General features: G+C 48.6%; 1 protein-coding gene across 1 annotated transcript in view; it reads left to right on the top strand.

The window, feature by feature from the left end:
* The first annotated feature begins 6 nt into the window (after window positions 1-6).
* Window positions 7-12,431, top strand: part of Ksr1 (kinase suppressor of ras 1) — a 133,128-nt gene continuing 120,703 nt past the window's right edge. The window contains exon 1 of the mRNA XM_033762887.1: window positions 7-143. The gene's annotated coding sequence lies outside the window, so the exon portion shown is untranslated. The remainder of the gene's footprint in view (window positions 144-12,431) is intronic.

The raw sequence follows: 12,431 nt of genomic DNA, 5'->3' as shown, positions 1-12,431 counted from the left end.
CCGGGGCCGCGGCCAGCCGGGCGCTGCAGCAGTGCGGTCAGCTTCAGAAGCTCATCGACATCTCCATCGGCAGCCTGCGCGGGCTGCGCACCAAGTGCGCGGTGTCCAACGACCTCACCCAGCAGGAGATCCGGACCCTGGAGGTAATTCGGGGCCGCGGCGCCAGATGGTCCGGGACCCGGACTGGGTCCGAGGATCGGATCCAGTTCACTCCTTTCCGAGTTGCCTCGTGGTGCCGGGTCGCCTCCTTGGACGCTTCCTCCCTTTGCTCCACTCGCTAATGCGGCAGCCTGAGGACCCAGGACCCGGCGCTCACCTTGGGCAGGATTTGGGGGAAGGGCGTACGGAGTGGGAACCGGGATGGAAGAAATAGGAGCGTGTGTGTGAGGGCTCCCTCCTCGTCCCCTCTGCGCCCACACCCCGTTTCCACGTTCCGCCCATCGTCCCACGGAGTCACGCGCTGGACTTTTCCCCGCGTGTTTGAGCCCAGCGGCCGTGGGCCAGGGTGACGGGGTTGGTCCCCTGAAGTGTGAGCGCAGGCCCGCCGCCCTCTGCCTTCCCTGCACGCCCGGGGCTCGGGCTTGTCCCTTCCTTTGCTCTCCTTTGAGTCTTGTCTGCCGGATTTCACAGTGTTTGCTGAAATTGCATTTTTGCTGTTCAGTCTTTGGTGCTTTCCTTTAGCGATGCCAGCGGTCACTGCTCCAAGTGTGACCGCCCCCCCTCCCCGCTCCCCACAAACGTTGGGTTTTGTCTTAGGAAGGATTATGCTGGACTAGGAAGCCTTTGGTTGGAAGATGACACTATAGTGAAGGTGGCCTGGAATGTAAAGAAGAAATAAGGTATGTGGGCTCTCCTCAAATTATAACTGGGCAGTGCAGTATTAAAAGGGTTGAGGCAGAAAGGTTTTTGGGTCTTCAGAGGAGCAGCTCCTCCATCCCTTACACAATAGAGGGAAGCTAGTTCATTCACAACTTGCCTTTGTCCAGGGACTGGGAGGCCTCTGAAATTTCAGGGACCAGTTCTAGCTGCCCTCCTTCCACCTTGCCTTGCCACATCAGGGCTCTCGTAAATCTGGGGATGTTTTGTTTCATTAGATCCTCTATTTCTCCCTCTCCCCTTGTTATTCCTAATTGCCTCTGCCAGCTGTCATAGGGCCAGCCAGTGATTGTGGTAATTATTACAAGACCAGTCCTCCCTCCATGCGCACCACACGTCTGAATCCTTGTGTGATCCAGAATGCTTGGGGTGACTCTTAGTTTTATTTTTTTAAAAGCTGCAAAGCTAGAGACATTAGAAGAATCCAACCATTACTGGCTATTAGTGTATACATTATAGTAACTTTACACAATATATACATATTTCTACAGTTGCTGTAGTGGGACTGACCAGGGCTTCTCTTAAAAAACAAACCAACAAAGCCCTCCCTGTGAGGTATAGCTATTTTCCAAGTGAAACTGCTTTCCTGAACAGCCTGGCAAAGTCAATTTTTAAGCACACAGGATAGGGGGCTTTGTGGCTCAGTTCCAGGAGGGAGGGTTGTCTTCGGGCCGTATGTGGTTGGACTGCTCTGTTGTTGGGCTGAGAGAATGTTCTCTGAGTTGCTGTCTGTTGGTGTGTCCACCTGCTGTTCAGAAGGCTTCCTTTAGAGTTCATTCTCTGCAGATAGCTCTTTGTCCTCCAAGTATCCTGACTTCCATAGTTGCACATTTTGACAAGGGTGTGGTACCCTGACACCCCACAGCATCCAGATGTTGAGGTCTCTGAGCTGGTTACTCAATGGCCTGCCTCCCTCTGGAGGGTGTGTTTCAGCAGTCATCTTTGGCAGCTGGAAAGTCACTGAAGGCCCAAGTGCTATCTGCAGTTTGCGTGGGGCTAACACCCACTCCCTGTTCTTTCTGCTGGTGTGGAGTCTGGGTCACCCTGCCCTCTGGCTGCAGGACCTTCTGTTGCTTACTATTTGGATTGGGAATTGAAACCCTTGGACCTAGTTTCCTGGGGGCTGCTACCAGCTAGTTCAGTGAGTCAGTGCATCCTTGATGCCTCAGGCTTCTCTCTCTTCTGCAAAGTAGGGAGGTTGGAGCACAGAGGGCTCTTAATGCTCTGCATTCTGTAGTTTAGTGAAGGAGGCTTGTGGGTTGAATTAAATGATTGTGATCTCTTTTATCATATCCATTTTGTGTTGTTTTTTTTTTTTTTTTTTTGACATGTGGGTCTTGTTATGTAGCTCAGACTGGCCTTGAACTCACTATGTAATGTAGCCCAAGCTGGCCTCGAACTCCTGGTGATCCTCCTATCTCAATCTCCCAAGTGCTGGGTGCAGGCATATGTCACCATGCCCAGTTTAGAACAGGTCTAAAATCCAGATTTACTGGACTGATAAGACAGAAAACAAATGTATTACCATAAGAATCTTTTTTTCCCCTCTAGTACTATAGATTGAACCCAAGGCCTTCACACTGAGTTATATATCCAGCCTTGTATTTTTTATTTTATTTTATTATTATTTTTTTGGTACCAGGGATCGAACTCAGGACCTTGCGCTTGCAAGGCAGGTGGTGGAACCACTGAGCTAAATTCCCGGCCCGTATTTTTTGTTTTTTGATACAGGTCTTGCTATGTAGTTCAGGCTGGCCTTGAATTCACTGTGAAGCCTAGGCTGGCCTCAAAACTCCTGCCTCAGTCTCTCCAGTGCTGGGATTACAAGCGTGCACTGCCAGGCCCCAGCCCTTTATTTATTTATTTTCAGGATTTTGCTAAGTTGGCCAAGCTGAAGTTGATCTTGGGATCCTTCCACCTCGGTCTTGACCATAGGAACAGTGTGGTGAACAGAAAGGCCACAGCTTTGAAATTAGTCCTGGTTGTGCATGTGATCTGAGGCAAGTTCTATGGCATCTACTGTCAAGCTCCTGGTCTGTAGAGTGGGGAGGACCACTTACTCCTATGACCATATCAGCCGGTCTCTCGGTGTGTGCTGTCACTACTGAGACTGCCTATAAACTATCCCTGGGGAGCGCCCAAAGGCATTTACTCCCCAGGGCATGTATCGGGCATGTATCGGAGGAGGAATTTCTACAGCTGGCTCTGTTTCTTAGAGGTGGATGACACAGGCTGGGAAGCATCCCAGCAGGCTGGTTGGGTGTGGCTTACTACCAGCAGCAGTGCAAAGGTCTGGTGGGCCATTGGCAGGGCGATTCTGCTTTCTTTGCTGCTCTGTAGGCTCTTTTTATGTACTGGGCTGAGTCTCCAGAGACTGAGCTTGCTACGTTGGATTCCTGGCATTTAAGAGGGGTCTGGCTGTGGGATCTGGCTTGTGCGACATCAGACGTGTTGCAGAACTTTTTAGGTACCTCAGCCCCGTCTGGCCCTCATTAAATGAGCACTTTGTGGGAGAAGCGGCAAGTGAGATGTCCCTTGGAAGGCCCTGACCAGGGACAGGCTGTGATTGCTCAAGGCCTCGGACTGTGATGGTGAGCAGGCGTCCCGCTGCCTGGCAGCTCATGCCTAGCTGTCCTCTGGGGAGCCATCCAGCTTGGATCGAAAAGGGTAGAAGGAGCCAAGTTTTAATGTTTGCTTCCTGTGTATCCAGTAGTGTGCTGGTCTCTTCTTGATCTTGTAGGATTTCCTGGAGATCCACCAACCTTCATTGGAACACACGTTTTTTCTCTCTAGATGGAAAAGGGGAGGGGGACACAGCCAGAAGCCAGAGTTGAATCTGTAAACAGAAGTTGTGATGCTACTTCATCCCAGCAGAACCCCGTGCCCAGTCCCCATTAGACCCTCCTATGGTTTGAGAACTCCATGAGGCAAGCAGGGAGGTTCCTGTTCCCCAGCTGTGCTCCTTGAGGGACACCTGGCCTGCCTCACGGCTGGGCCCACCCCAAGCCATTTCATGATTTCTTCCTCTGTGTGCCAGTGCTGGGGAGACAGGGATGTGCAAAAGTAGATGCTCGTGTTGCCTCCTGAAGATTGGCTTTTTGGGTATGTTGTAACCTGCTCTTTCCTGGCAGCCCACTAGCCCTTCTCAGAGATGGGCTCTGCCCATCCAGTCTCCTGACCTGTGCTTGTGCAAGCTGGCCTGGAAAAGGGTGCCCCAAAGGGCTGTGATCCTGAGGCTTTGCTGGGAGGGGCCATTGGGGGATTCTAGTGAATTCTAGTGTACCTATTCTAGGGAATAGGTACAGTCTCTGTGATTTGGCTGCTTCCTCAAGCAGTTGCTCTGGGGCCAGGAGGTGCCTGGGGAGCCCTGGAGCTCCTTGGTCCTTGGAAGGTCACAGAGGCCTGACCCTGTTCCTCACTGGCAGTGCAAAGAGGTCAGAGCTGTGTTGTGTGAGGACCTGAGTTCTCTCTCTGCCCCCCAGCATATGGATGACAGAACTGATGGAAGTGGAGAGGGTTGCCCATATCCTCAGATTAGGTCTCCAGAGCGTGCATGGATGTGCAGTGACTGGACAAGCCTTCTTATTGGTGATGCTTACCCAGCTCCTGACTAGCAACTTTCCTGGTGAGGTTCTGAGGTAGGTGGGATGCCTCTTCAGCTTGAAGTACACTTTCAGTATACAGTGGGAGCCAGACAGGTGGACAGCAGGGCCCCCAGTGCTATAGCTCTCCGAGGGTGCTTAGGAGCAGGATTCCCTGCATTTTGAATCCTGCTAAACTTTTGGCCAGTCCAGCTTTCTGTTTCCATGGGAAATCTTTTCAGAGTCTTAGTGACCTTACCCATGTCACATGTCTGTGGCAGAGCTGAGACTGAAACCTGGCCTCCTTTTCTGACCTGGCTACTCTCATAGTGTACGGTAGTGGTGGTGCATCTGTGGTACGCATGCACAGGCGGCTGTTATTATTGAAAGCTCTAAAAGGTTCACCATTGCTGGTGTGTAGTATTTCTTCACCTCAGTTTTAGCTCTCTGCTTGAGCAACTTCAGTTGTCCCTGAGGGAGCACAGAGTTGCAGTGTTGTCCCTTTGCGTGTCCATTTTCACCTTGGCAACTTTTTCCTTAGACAAACCTACTTCTCAGGTGTTCTTCTTTCTTCCGTGGCACCAGGGATTGAATCCAAGACCCTGACACCGAGCTGCATCCCACCTCTTTTTAAAAATTTTAACACAGGATCTTGCTAAGCCAGTACATTGCCCAGGCTCGACTCAAACTTGTGACCCTCCTGACTCAGTCTTCCAGAGTGCTAGGATTACAGATCTGTGCTGTCACACCTGGCTTCAAGTGTTCCTTGGAGGACTGTATGGGGACCTGCAGTTTCCAGAGGCTGTGAGCTAGGGGAGGACTCGGGGTGCAGGAGGGAGGCCTTGTCACATCTGTAGCCTTAGATAGCTTGAGTGCTTAGAGGCTGGAGCTTGCTGCCTGAAGACAGGGGTGGGAATACCTCCTTACCTTCAGGGCTGTTTCTGCTCCTCTTAGTGACCTGGGTTGGCCTTAAATCCTGGAAGGCAGCATTTTACTTCAGAACTCTCCTGGCTCTGCCCACTGGCTGTGGTCTTGAGAGGGACCATGCAAAGGGGTGGGCCTGCAGTGACAGTCTGCAGTGGTGTGGAGAGGTAGCAAAGCCCATGGCCAGAGTCTCTGTCTAAGCTTTGCTTTTTTAAGAAGGACATCCTTTCAGAGCAGGCTGGTTGAAGTCTCTTTGGTGCATTCAGATCACAGGGAAAGCTGCCAGGTGTCCTTGGGGTTGTGGGAATGACCTTGGCAATGACCATGTGGAATGAGGGACATTCTTGGTCACCTGCTCTGGGTTGAGCACTCCGCCAGGCTCTTGCCGGTGCTGTCCCATCACGTACATACAGTGACCCCATGAGGCTCTGAGGGGTGAAGAGCCTGAGTTATTAGGTAGTTGGTGGTGGGTTGACTGGACTTGAGAACTCATGTTCTGAACTCTGCAGTGTCTGTAGAAACCATGCTGCCAGGGGGTAGGGATTCTAGCCAAGGTCATGGCTGTAGAGGCAGGCGGCATAACCACTGAGCCAAATCCCTGGCTATGGCTGTGGATACTAAGGAAACAACTGGTAACCAAAAGGGCTGCTTAGGAGGCTATGGTGGCTGGGCGCCACAGCACGGGGCTGAGTTTGGGCATAGGGCCTCTTCCCTCATTTCCAGCCCAGCACATCCTCATAGATAGGGCCCTCAGCAGGCGGTGATGCAATCGGCCCCAAGCTCGGCTCATTCTGAGAAACGAGAAGCTGCCTAGAGATCAACTTACTCATAATTTTTTAAATGGCTGCCTCTCTTATTCTTTCTGAACAATTCTTCTGATAACTTTCTTTTTAAACTTAAAATATTAAAAAATATGTAACGATGTACATTCACTCTTTAAAAGAATATCAGGGAGGTGCAACAAAAATCACCCATAACACCACCTCTTAAAGCGAATTCCTGTGAACATTTGCTGAGTAGTCTTAGAATCATTTTACCTCTATATTTGCATACAAAGATGCATGCGTGTATTTGGGGAACATGCCCTGGATGTTAATCTTCTAAACATCTTATGTCTGTATTAGCACATGTGCATTGCATTGTGTGATCAGGACCATACATTCTTCTAACTGGACCACAATATTGTCTATTCATGCTGTGTTTTTTTTCCCCCCTAATATGCTACACTGAGTATTTTCCTGGAAGTAGAATTTGCTGGTGTATACACACCTTTAATGTCTGTTCGTTTAGAATCTTTAGAGCATAATGGAAACCTCCCATCTCAGCAGGAATGTCAAAATTTATGATATGGCAGCTTATGGGCACTTCTCTCTCTGCTGTTGCATCCTTAGCCCCGTTCAAGTCCAAGTGTTTCAACAAGAGACAGGACATGACCCAGTGGCTGGGTTTCTGGAATGTGTGTCAGGAATTAGGGGTTCTCGTTTTACAGTTGATTTGGGTCTGAAATTCTGAGTTACGTGTCAGGAATTGTGGATTCTAATTTTGTGGTTGCCTGAGGAAAGGGGCGTCCTCTTGGGCTGACCAAAGAGAAGAGGGCTCTTTCCTGGCTCCAAGACATCAGTGGAAGAGCTGAATTTTGGGGTCCTCTGTGTTAGATACTTTTGCACAGCGCAGTTGTATGTGAAGTCTTGATCACTTGAGCCTCATGAACTTAACTGTAGCCTCTGTTTCATCAACTACAAATATTGGTCAGAGAGCTATTTGGGGTGCCTGGCTTTGGGGTTGACTTAGTAGAGTTGCAGGCCCTTAAGGACTGTGGAAGACTTGGGTTTCCACCTTTCCAGCCATCTTCCCTGGCAGGGGAGGGACTGAAGACCAGAGAGTGACACAACCAGGAACATTTATTAGAGAAAACTAACAAAGCTGCCCTTCCAGGAGCTCTGCACCCGGAGTCAGACCCTTACATATTAGTGCAGCAGCAGCCTTCCAGTTCCCCTCTGCATTTGCTTTCCCAGCTCCATCTAGTATCTTAGGGGCCCTGAGGTTGGGCAGATTCTTGGAGCACATTCTGGACTATACTGTGGGTTGGCTTGGCTCGGCTCAGATTGAACAAACTATCTTTGGCCCAACTGTACTATTTTTTTTTTTTGGTGGTACTAGGGATGGCACTCAGAGCCTTTGTACTGAACTACATCCCCAGCCCCTCTTCCCTTTTGGTTTTTTTGAGACAGGGTCTCATTATGTAGTTCATGCAGGCCTTGAACTCACTGTGTAGCTCAGGAAGGCCTGGAACTCACAGTGATCCTCTGGCCTCAGCCTCCTGAGTGCTGGAATTGCAGGTGTGTGTCAGCACACTCAGCATCATAAGACTTTTTGAGACAGGCCTTGCTAAGTTACCTAGTCTGGGTTGAAACTTGTGATCCTCCTGCTTCAGCCTCCCAGAGTGCTGAGATTACAGGCATGTGCCATGGTGGCCAGGCCCGACTATGTACTTTTAGGGGCTTCTTAGCTTTTGACTGAGACCCCCTGGAGACCTTCACTCTGGTGAGGCCTGCTGTTTGTCTTGAAAATTCATACACATTTTGCATTCTATACCCCCATGCATTGGTGGTTTTGCTGTTCAGCCAGTGTTATAAATTCCAGTTGCTTCCAGAAGGTACAGTCTTTTCATCGAGTATCTTTGTGTCCATCTTGGTTTTCTCCTCTTCTAGAACCTGTGTGGAGATACAGAGGATACTGTGGGAAAAGCTGTTGAGAAAAATAATGTTTGTTATTTATTCCCAAGTGCACCTGTTTCTGACCTGCATTGAAAAAGTCTATGCAAACTGCCACTGCTGCCATTTGTCCAACCTGTATTTCTATATATGCATGCATGTTTGTACCTAAATACAGAGGTAAAAAGATTCTAAGACTATTCAGCAGTGTTCATAAGAATCCACTTTCAGAGGTAGAATTATGGGTGATTTTTGTTGTCCCACTTACATTTCCTATACACTTGTATCTCTCTGTGGTTCTGCTCCTTAGCAGGTGGGCCACAGTGTGTTTTAGATGCTTTTGCTCGAAACTTGCATTTGCAAATAACTCAACTGAAGTCATCCTATTTGCTGGTTGCTTTCTCGCCCTTTTCATGTTTTCTACCCTCAGAATAATTGCAAGAATAAATTAAGACATTTACAAGAAAAAGAAGGGAAAATAAAATCTGCACTGTGTGGAGGAGACCAACTATGATTAGGAAAATAACTTTTCATACAGCATAAATTGTGGACTCACTGGGAATATTTTGATCACGAGGTTTTGCTTTTTGCAAATCTGGTGAGGTGAACTGCTTCTAGGGTGGCACCACATGCCACCTAGAGGTTTTGAGTCCTGTGCCAGTTTAGCCATTCATTTGAGGTTTGTTTTGTTAAGGGTAAGTAGGACCGGCTGCACTCAGGGTGCACACAGATTTTTGCTGATGAGAAAAAAATAAGTTACAGGCAATTTTTTAAAAGTGGCCTAATATTCTCACTCACTACGAAAGAGCCTAATGAGCCTTTCCCACTGACGTTCTGAGAGGTGCTCCTGTGCAAGAGGCTTCAGGGAGTTGAGAATGTGTGATGCTTGTGGTCTACCTCTTGGAGCACCCTGAGGATGAGGATTTGTGTTTCTGAGGTCCCAAGGAGTCCAGCAGCAAGCAGTCCTAAAGTTATGCATCCACAGGGCCTTTTTTCCTACTGAACACAGTTAGGGAAATACTGCTTTAGCCATGAGCTCAGAAAGAGATGATAAACTGTAGACTTGGTTTCAGCCACTGATTGATTGATTACAGTTATGGGGATTGAACCTACAGCCTTAGATAGCACCGAGCTACATCCCCAGCCCTTTTTTATTTTGAGTTAGGGTCTAAGTTGCTCAGGCTTGGCTTGAACTTGAGATCCTCCTGCCACAGCCTCTCAGAGTTCTGGCATTCCAGACATGTGCATGTTTTAGATTTTTATGGAACAGAGGTCCTTCTGAGGTGGTAGGCACATTGGGATGGGTAGAGGAGAGGCTGGTGTTTCTGCAGACTTAGCCAGAAGTTCCCTTTTGTTGGGGGAGGTGCTTTACAAGGGGCAGCAGACTCCTTCTGGGTACCACATTAGCAGGGAAGGACTTGGTTCATTTAATCCTTCCCACAAGAGGAGCAAAGTATGGCCAGAGAGTCTGCGTGCCTGAAGCCAGTGTGTGCTCTGCCTCCTGTCCTGGGTGCATGGAGCCTGGTCTACAAGGAACCTCTGGGCTGGGGATTTAGCTCAGTGGTTCCGCCACCTGCCTCGCAAGCACAAGGACCCGAGTTTGATCCCTGGTAGCAAAATAAATAAATAAAAAATAAATAAAAAGAAAAAATATAAGGAACCTCTGATCCCAGTGGTGGTCAGAAAACAATGCAAGAGACTTGCAGCCAGCTGTGGGTGTGTTTGAGCCTGGGGCTGGAGGGGAGGGGAAGGGCTGGGCTGTAGACAAAGAATGCTTTTTAAACAAAAAAGGAAATGCTGGCTCTGAAGGATGAGGAAGGGAAGCAGCTTCCTGTTTCTGGTGGTGGCTTTTTGGGAGGCGGAGCTTTTTCTGTCCCCCTTGTCGAGCAGAGGCCTGGGCCGCTGCCCTAGGCTGTCTGGGGCCTCTGCTCTGAGAGTGCCAGAGCTGTGGCTCCTACACCCCTGCTTGAGGTTTCAGAATTACAGAGTTACTTCTCCTCCTTTTCATCTTCCCCAGATCACTGAGTCAAATGGATGTGCGGTTTCCAAAACGCCCGTCTGTGCTCGTTACCAATTGGGCAGACCCATTGTGATAGCTGCTGTTTACTGTGAGCATAGAGGTCCTCTCGTTAAGAATTTTATGCAGCATGTACTAGTCAGCAACATCAGGAGGAAGGCCTTCCTATCCCTGTTTTACAGATGGAAAACTGAGATGCAGAGAGGTTTAGTCCCACAGCTAAGGAGAGACTGAGCTGGCACTCGAACCCCAACAGTCCTGATTTGTACCCTTTACCACCCATTTGTGTTTGCAAGCTCCTCTCTCTTCCAGGTGGAAAATCTTTTGGGATACAATAAACATTTTGGAGGCTCCACTGGGGGATTGAGCCCAGGGGCGCTCTTATCACTGAGCTACATCCCCCAGCCCTTTTGAACATTTTTAAATATTTTGAGACAGGTCTCATTAGATTGCCCATGTGGGACTTGAACTTGTCGAGCCTCTTCAAGCCCAGCCTGGACAACTCACAGAGACCATCTCAAAAATTTAAAAAATTTAAAAAGGGTTAGGAATATAGCCATACAAAGGCTCTGACTCAATCTCCAGTACAGGGTGGTGGTGGTGGGGGGGTTGTATGTAGGGGGAGAAAGGTCCAAAGGTCCCAACTAGAGTGGAATAATTTTTCCTTAAAGACTTTAGCCAAGGCCAGCCCTGGAGAATCTTTAGATGAAATGCTTGGGTCTGATTCATTTATTTATTTGTTTCTGAGACAGGGTCCTTATTAAGTTGCTCAGGCTATGCTCCTCCTCCTTCTCCTCCTCCTCCTCTTCCTCCCAGAGTGCTGGGATTACAGGTATGCAGCACTGCACCCGTTTACATTTGATTTTCAGCTTCCATTTTCTTTGGTACTGGGGATTGAACTCCAGCCTTTGTGCTTGCAAGGCAGGAGGCGGAACCACTAAACTAAATCCCCGGCCCTTTCAGCTTCCATTTTCTTTTGGACTTTATTACTGACATGTCATCTAGCATCTCACTCTGTGGAAGCCAGTTTTGAGAAAAGTGGCCCTGGACAGTTGGTCTCCTAGAAGCAGAGATCCAGGGAGGTCCAGGCCAGCCCATTATTGATAGAGTTGTACTTGTTTGAGCAGGCTAGAGGATTCTTTCCTTTTCCCATGGAAAGTTGGCTTTGACCCCCAGTCCCCAGGATTGCTCACCCATTCTCCTGCTGCACCCCAGAAGGCTGTCTCCATTCATGCAGCTCCACAGGAGGCAGACCTGGGCATCTGAAGGGAGCAGGGCACACAATCTTCGGCCACACTGTGCACTGTGTCCTGATGTCCAGTCCTCTTTTCTCCCTGGCTCTTGTGACTTCTCTTCTGCTTTTCCTCGTTGCTCTGTCCACACCAGAACATTGTACTGTGCGCATCTGGTGAGTCCTGCTGTGTGGGCCCTGGGAAGATGTGTTCTTTTGTGATAGGCAGACACTGCTCTGTGATCACCTCTGTAGTGACCAGTGATGTGACCCAGCTCCCAGAAAGGGGCTTCCTTGCCCTTTGTGGATCTGCTGTGTGGATCTTCTCAGTGCTTGCTGAAGCCTCGTTTTACCATCTCTTGACCTCCACCATGAGTGGTTTTCTTGGGGTTGTTCTTGTTTTGTTGCTCTTTTCTCTTATGAGTGTTTCTCAGGTGCTCTGTCACTTTTGCTGGCTGTTCAGGTCTCCGAGTTTGGCCCAACCATGATGTAATTAGGTTACGGACCATGTTGTGGCTACAGTCTGGTGATGGGGTGTGCGAGGGTGATGCAGGGAGGAAGACCTCAGATGCTTCCATCCTGGTTCTGTCCTTTGTAGCTTTGTGACCTTGGACAAGTTCCTGAGTTCTCTGAACCTTAGTCTTCTTGTTAGTGAAGAGGGAATAAGGCTAGGTTTATCTTGGACTCTTCAGCAGTTACCAAGATATAGAAGGTGTGCTAGACACTGCCTGATACTTAAAAGGAGGTCAGTATTTTAAAAAATCTCTCATTTAGCATTATTCTGAAACACTTTTATATATTTCTTTTCTGTCATTTTAATTAATGCATGATATCCTGTTCAGTGGATGTGCTGTCATTTGCCAAAGTAATTCCCTTGTTATTGGATATTTCAGTTATTTCCGTGTATCTGTTATTATAAACAGTGTGACTGGAATCATCTTTATACAGGTACCTCTATTTTCGTTCCTATTCTGAATTGATTTTCTTGGAGTAATTTCCAGGAGTAGAATTACTGGGTCAAAGAGCATCGATTGTGTGTGTGTGTGTGTGTGTGTGTGTGAGAGAGAGAGAGAGAGAGAGAGAGAGAG

This window comes from Fukomys damarensis, unplaced genomic scaffold (assembly GCF_012274545.1).
Source record: "Fukomys damarensis isolate Sample0158 unplaced genomic scaffold, DMR_v1.0_HiC HiC_scaffold_13, whole genome shotgun sequence".
Classification (NCBI taxonomy): Eukaryota; Metazoa; Chordata; class Mammalia; order Rodentia; family Bathyergidae; genus Fukomys; species Fukomys damarensis.
The sequence above is the reverse complement of the archived record's forward strand: the minus strand, read 5'-3'. Positions and strand labels throughout refer to the sequence as shown.